This window comes from Taudactylus pleione, unplaced genomic scaffold, assembly GCF_031769625.1.
Source record: "Taudactylus pleione unplaced genomic scaffold, aTauple2 ptg000114l, whole genome shotgun sequence".
Classification (NCBI taxonomy): domain Eukaryota; kingdom Metazoa; phylum Chordata; class Amphibia; order Anura; family Myobatrachidae; genus Taudactylus; species Taudactylus pleione.
In genome coordinates this window covers 15,004,660-15,012,588 of record NW_028284516.1, presented here as the reverse complement: position 1 = coordinate 15,012,588, position 7,929 = coordinate 15,004,660, and the positions used below count along the sequence as shown (strand labels likewise).

General features: G+C 47.4%; 1 pseudogene; it reads right to left on the bottom strand.

The window, feature by feature from the left end:
* Window positions 1-1,416: 1,416 nt before the first annotated feature.
* Window positions 1,417-7,674, bottom strand: LOC148524974 (uncharacterized; annotated as a pseudogene).
* Between the last annotated feature and the right edge of the window lie 255 nt (window positions 7,675-7,929).

Genomic DNA, 7,929 nt, shown 5'->3' with positions numbered 1-7,929 from the left:
TTTAGCAGCGTACAAAGCAAAGCCTCACTAGTCACAGAGCAGAGTGTGCCCAGATCTAAAATGGATGCTGCCTTTTATACCCATCTAGATAAGCCCTCCCCTATTTAGATTCCAGCAGATGCATCGTGAGGTTGTTTACAAATAGCTTACAATCTATGGTATGCAGCAATCGCTTTAGGACACATTTAATCGTATACTCGTTTGTACAATCGTACCATTTGTTGGCACAAATCGTAAAGAATTTCAAGGGAAATCGTATACGAGATCGCATCTTATACAAGTCGCACCATGTATGGGCACCTTTAGACCAGAGGTCAGCAACCTTGTGTTATCAGTGTGCCTGCTAAACTATTGTTAAGCTCAGCATGCCAGAATGACTCTCCCCTTCACAATGCAGACATACCCTTACCTAAATACATTTGTTCTTATTGGGCTTTGAAGTGGTCCAACAATCCTGAAATAAAATAATACCCCTTTCAGACATAGAACCTGGGAAATTTCCTGCTCAGACCCGGGAATTTCTCCTGTGAAAAATCCTGGGTATTTGGTCTAGACCCCCCTTTCACACTACACTGTCTACCCGGGAAATTCCCGGGTAGACCCCTTGCAGACAAGAGCAGGGTTTTTGAGAGTTTTAGACAGTTTTATTAAAGTGGACGGTAAGGCGCAGAGTGTCCCTTACCGTAGGGAAAGTGACAGAGGGACACTGTAACTGTAGATTCCCAGCGCAGCTCAGTGCAGCAGTAAGAATACAGGGAGGCTGTAATCTCTCCCTCCACTTCTGCCTGGTGACAGACGGAAACTTCCAGCGCTGGGGCTGAGGAGCCGCTGATCTCAGTGCTATCGGTACTGAGCATGGGAAGGGGGGGAGGTGCGGGCACTGCTACCGCCGTAATTACAGGTACAGGAGGGCCGCTACTCTCAGTGCTGCCAGCGCTGAGTATGGGAAGGGGGGGAGGTGCGGGCACTGTTACCGGCAGCGCTGCTACCGCCGGTAATTACAGGTACAGGGGGGCCGCTGCTCTCAGTGCTGCCAGCGCTGAGTATGGGAAGGGGTGCGGGCGCTGTTACCGCCGCTGGTGCCGCCTCCCCGGTGGCACAGTCGGAGCCAGGGCCAATCAGAAACTGCCTGGTGCAGCTTGGGAGTAAAATCCCCGGGTTGCACCATTCACACCAGAGCAGGGTAGTCTTCCCGGGACATACCCTGGTCGATTGCAGGGGCGGTTATCCGGGAACGTGTTCCCGGGTAGGTACCTTTCACACAGACATGAGACCCGGGAATTTTGGCCGAGGCAGGCCAAAATCCCGGGAATCTCAGTATGTCTGAAAGGGTAACACGCCATTTCAAAATAATAAAATAGTTTAAAAAAAAAAAAAAAAAAAAAAAAAACACAACTAAATTTGTACATAAGCTCTCTATGAAAAATCACTATTTATCCTATCAGCCTTAACCACGGCCAGACACGCAAATGTAATAGGTTCCGAGATGAAGGAACCTGCATGATCTCTGCGAGTTTGCAACTAAATTAAAGCAGCAATTAGTTAGAACAGTGCTTCTCAAACTCAGTCCTCAGGACCCCACACAGGTCACATTTTCCAGGTCACCCAGCAGGTGCACAGGTGTAGTCATTACTCACTGACACATTTTAAAAGATCTACAGATGGAGCTAATTATTTCACTTGTGATTCTGGCAGGAGACTTGGAAAACATGCACTGTTTGGGGTCCTGAGGACAGAGTTTGAGAACCTGAGAGTTAGAAGATTGGTTTCGTCTTAGAACCGAAGGCTGTATTGACTTTAAACTGCGAACTCGGACAAATCCCGCTATATTACTCTCCACTAGGGCAACTAACACTTGGCTGCTTATGTGGGTATAAAGGTCGCTAATATAGCTATGTTTATTATCCATGTCCTGCTTTGTATTGTATGTCGCTGGTTACTTGTTTATGTACTTTGTAAAGCGCTGCAGAACACTTGTGGCGCCATATAAATAAATGATAATAATAATATCCTCCATCCTGGAACCTATGGCATAAGCCCCCAGTGCTGGTTGTTACGGCATCTCACCACTGTGCCCTAATGCCAGTGACTAACCAGCCTTATACATTTATTTTCTACAGCAATGAAGCTGGTAAACATTTAGAAAGTGATGATGAGGGACATACTGTAGTTACTAGCTCAGTGAGATTCACATTTAGTAAAACGCTTCTAAAACTAAAAACAATTATATTATACAAGAGGTTCCCAAACGCAGTCCTCAAGGCTTCCCCCCGCCCCCCCCCCCCCCAACAGTTCATGTTTTAGAGATATCCATGGTTGAGCACAGGTGGTTAAATCAAATTTACTGAGGTACTAATTAGATCACCTGTGCTTATCCATGGATATCTCTAAAACCTGAGCTGTTAGGGAGCCTTGAGGACCGCATTTGGGAACCTCTGTACTATACTAAAACCAGCAAAGCAACTAATGTATATTTACATCATCCCAGCCAGTCCTCCTATACTGGTCTCTACTTACTGCTCTTTAATATTGAAAGAAATACCTTGATCCTGCACTGCATTGCTATTCGGCTGGCTTGGAACTACCTACAGGGCTAAAAGTGCTCTGTTGTACAAACAACCTACAGCACTGAGCCAGTCACATTACAGACTGAGGACATAGTGGGTGCCATCCAAATAGGTGCGAGTTACTCATACCCGCGAGCAAGGACGGCTGTATGCCAGGAAGCCGCACTTCAAGATGCAAGCGGCCGTCCTCATTCAGAGCGACCGCTTGCATCTTAAGACAGACTCTGAATGAGGGCCACTGATCTCTATCTCAGCAGTTTGTCACAACAGCTGAGCGTGCTAGAAGCACCAGAGCAGAGCACATCACTCCAGGCAGGAAAGAGGACTGCTTGGGTTTTGACAGGTGCAGGGTGGTAGAATGAACTCTACACTGTTGCAATACAGCACACTTTTGCCAACAGACTTGCAGGGTGATGTTCGTGAGTGAGGGATGCAATGTTTTCAAACAATGGCCCTCATTCAGAGCCGTACGCTCTGAGCAGAGCGCACGCTCTGAATGAGGGCCGGCCTCCATGAAAATGGAGCGTCCTTCTGGACGCTCGTATAGCTGTGGGTCACCACCCACAGGCTATACGAGCGTGCATTTTGATGGCCGCGATGGTCGAGACCATCGAAATTGCGAGCCGGAGCCTGCGGTTGAGGTTTTCAACCGCAAGCTCCGGAGTGATTTTGGCTCTATCAGAGCCAAAATCACTCCCACTGACATCACTAGTGATGTCAGTGGGCCGGCTTTTGACGGGAGGCGTTCCTGTGGGAACGCCCCCGTCAGGGAGGCACGCCCCCGGCACGCCTATCAAAGGGGGCGTGCTGTCAATCAACATTGACAGCACGCCCCCTTTGATCGGACACGACGAGCGAAAGACTTTCCTTCGCTCGTCGCGTCGTGCGCATGCTCAGTCCAGAACATCGACCCACTTGCGAGCGGACAGCCGCTCGCGAGTGGGTCTGAATCAGGCCCAATGTCTCAATTGCTTAACGATTTACATTTCCGCAACAGTATTTGATTAAAAGAACATAGGTTTGACTAATACTACCAAAGCCAAATTTCATGAAGAATTCATTTTTATGCTACTTTGTTATCGGACAAAACAGAAGTGTAGCTTAGCAAGCTGTCATGCCACTAAAAGTCCCAGCATGCCCTGCTCAGGGAATTCTGCATCACAGAGGCCACGCTGCACAAGGTGCCTACAGACGCTGAGATGTCAGGCCACTGGCCCAATACCGCAGCTTGTGTAGGCTGAAAGTCAGCTATCCTGATAATGATCACTAATATAATTCTCAAAATAGTCCACTGTGGAAAAACGCAGTAGAGAATGTGAGCATGTGCGTCTGTGTGGTTAGCATCCCACCACAGTGACAGATGTGGATCCTGAAATAATCTGGTCAATCAGCCCAATGAGATGAATGGATGGTTACTTCCCCACTTACATCTCTGGCTATGCCAAAATGATTTTGTCGCCTAACCCTGGGTCAAACATAAGAATTATTCTATATGTGATCAGCTTTATATGTGACCTTGCCTATGATGGGGCCATAGACTAACATGGTATGCACTCAGAGACACATTTATAAATCAGTAAACAAAGAACACAAGTGGATAAATAGCTTGGAAGTCATCTCTGACCAACACAATGTGCTTGTTTACAGCGATGAATGTCAATAAAGATCATTAAGAAAAATGTATTGTAAAAGAGTAGCCCATGAATCAGACAGATGAGCAGTCACGTCCTGTTGCCACCAACACTAGTTCATCATACAGAGATTTGTGTGTGCATCTTTAGGTCTGCAGGGATTTTATAATATATGACATATTGGGGTAAATGTACAAAAAAAAAAAATCATCTATAATTTGTTAGTATGTTTTTAGATCAGAGTGACTTGTGGAGAAATCCATACACCACATAAGACTCCAAAGCCTGCTCTCGTGCCTGGGGACTATTAGAATATAGGAATAAAGTAGCATTTACTGTAAAATAAGGATATTTGAAAACACCAAGGCATTCAGTGGCCATGTAAAAAAGCATGCGGTTGCAGGCTGAGTGCTCTTATACAGGCCATGGAACGCCAGTCATACGCTTTACAATAGAGGGTATATTCTATAAATCACATTACAATGTGGAAGAAAGATGCTTGTATGAGGCGATACTCGCAGGTGTGTCTCGCTGTTGTGGGAGTTATGTATCATGCCATCACAGCACAGTTAGGCAGTCAAATATGTGACTCCGCTGCTCACCAAATAGGAGACAAACACTCCAAAAACAAACATAACCTTCTCAGCACTCCAAGGGGTATATTTACTAAAGGGAGTTTTTAGAAATGGAGATGTTGCCCATAGCAACCAGATTCTACTTAACATTTAACTAGCACCTTCTTGAAGATAATAGCTAGAATTTGATTGGTTGCTATGGGCAACATCTCCACTTCTAAAAACTCTCACTTTAGTAAATTTACCCCCAAGTATGAACTTAATAGGAGGCAGTGCTAAGAGAAAGCAGGATTTTGGTACTTACTGATAAATCCCTTTCTCCGATTCCACAGGGGACACTGGAGGACTTCAAGACAGTGGGGTATAGACGGTGCTGAGTGGAGCTGGCACTTTAAATTTAAATGAAGTGTGACTAGCTCCTCCCCTCTATACCCCCCTATAGGCCAGTATAAGAACCAAGCCCGAGGGGAGCAGAGAAAAAAGATTGACAGAAGAGGAGGCGGCGAAAGTGCACATAACAACTGAAAGGTGAAAACAAAGCAAAATAGAATGAAACAAGAGACAAACATGTCTCTAACATTCATAACATCACCCTAGACAACAAACATGTCGCCAACAGGCATAACAGGTGGCAGGAAGAACAGCGGAAGGTGGGCGTCCAGTGTCCCCTGCGGAATCGGAGAAAGGGATTTATCGGTAAGTACCAAAATCCTGCTTTCTCCTTCATCCACTAGGGGACACTGGAGGACTTCAAGACAGTGGGGACGTCCCAGAGCTCCCATCACGGGTGGGAAAGCGCTGAGAACCCTGCAAAACAGACCGACCATATTGCGCTGCAGAAGTTGCAAAGGTGTCAAATCTGTAAAACCGAACAAAAGTATGCCGTCCTGACCAAGTAGCTGCCCGGCATAGAGATTCCATAGAAACGCCTCGAGCAGCCGCCCACGAGGCACCCACTGAGCGAGTGGAATGTGCGGTAATGGAAGATGGAGGTTCTCTAGACGAGGCCAAATATGCCTGTCGTATGGTCAGACGAATCCATCGAGCCAGTGTCTGTTTGGAAGCTGGCCACCCCGGACGAGCAGCATCGTACAAAACAAAGAGTATCTGTCTTGCGAACGGCTGCCGTCCTGTCTACATATATGCGAAGAGCTCTAACCACATCCAAGGATCTAGAAGAAGGAGAATCCTGTGGAAGAACCGGAACCACAATAGGTTGATTGATGTGGAAGGCCGAAACCACCTTAGGCAGAAAATCCATTCTGGTGCGTAGCTCAGCTCTATCCTCATGAAATACCAAATATGGTGGACGACATGATAAAGCTTCCAGCTCCGACACCCTCCTGGCGGAAGCCAGAGCCAGCAGAAGTATCACCTTCCATGAAAGATACTTCAATTCCACCGACTCCAAAGGCTCGAACAACGAAGACTGCAAGAAAGACAGGACGAAGTCCAAGTCCCATGGAGCTGTAGGAGGAACAAAGGGTGGTTGTAATCTAACCACACCCTGCAGAAAAGTTTGCAGATCCGGGAATAAGGCCAATTTCCTTTGGAAGAAAACCGAGAGTGCTGAAATCTGTACCTTCAGAGATCCCAACCGAAGGCCTGCAGAGAGACCTGCTTGCAGAAAAAGCAGAAATCTGGGAAGACTGAACCCCGTAGAAGGCAGAACTCTACGTTCGCACCAGGTTACATATGCCCTCCAAATACGATGGTAATGCTTGGAAGTAACTTCCTTCCTGGCTCTAAGCATCGTAGGAATCACCTTGGAAGGTATCCCCTTACGTCTTAAGATGGCCCTTTCAACAACCAGGCCGTCAAACGTAGCTGCTTTAAGTTTGGATAGAGTAAAGGACCCTGAAGGAGCAGATCCTCTCTGAGTGGTAAGGGCCACGGATTGTCTACCAACAGGAGCTGAATGTTGGAGTACCAAGCTCTGCGAGGCCAGTCCGGAGCTATCAGCAGTACCTTGATGCGTTGAAGGATTCGAGGGAGAAGGGGAAATGGAGGAAACAGATAAATGAACTGGAACCGCCATGGTGTTGACAGTGCATCCACAGCCACCGCTTGTTGATCCCTTGTTCGAGAGCAGTAAAGGGACAGTTGATGGTTCTACCTGGATGCCATGAGGTCGACCTGCGGAAGACCCCACCGTTGGACCAGCTGCTGAAACACCTGTGGATGTAGAGCCCATTCTCCTGGATGTACATCCTGACCACTGAGGTAATCTGCCTCCCAATTTTCGACGCCCGGAATGAAGATTGCCGAAATCGACCTTGCGTAGCTTTCCGCCCAGATCAGAATCCTGCTGACTTCCTTCATGGCTGCACAACTTCTGGTGCCTCCTTGCCTGTTTATGTATGCCACTGCTGTGGCATTGTCGGAATGGACCCTGACTGCTCGGCCCCTCAGAAAGTGAGCTGCTGTCTGTAGTGCATAGAAAACTGCTCTTAACTCCAATATGTTGATTGGAAGACTCGATTCCTGTGCTGTCCAGCGTCCCTGGAAGTGATGCTCCAGAACTACTGCCCCCCAGCCTCTTAGACTCGCATCCGTGGTAAGAAGCGTCCAATCCCACTCTCCGAATCTCTTTCTCTCCGCAAGGTGAACTGAGTTTAGCCACCACAGTAGGGAAATCCGAGTCTTGGGTTGTAACCTGACTCTTTTGTGAAGAAACAGGTGGGATCCCGACCATTGTGATAAGAGATCTAGCTGAAAATGTCTGGAGTGAAAACGACCATACTGGACAGCCTCGAAGGCCGCCACCATCTTCCCCAGAAGTCGGATACATGCATGAACCGAAACCTGCCGACGTCGAAGTACCAACCTCACCATCTCCTGAATGGAAGTTATTTTGTCCTGGGGAAGGAACACCCGTTGAGACACTGTGTCCATGATCATTCCTAGAAACTGCAATCTCTGTCGGTTGCAGATGCGATTTGGGAAAATTCAGATTCCATCCATGACGAATGAGGAGGTTGTGTGTCACGGTGATGTCCTGTAATAGTTGATCCTTGGAATTTGCCTTCAGGAGTAGGTCGTCCAGGTACGGAATAATAGTGATTCCTTGTTTCCGAAGGAGACTCATCATCACAGCCATAACCTTGGTGAATACCCGTGGGGCCGAAGATAAGCCGAAGGGCAAGGCCTGAAACT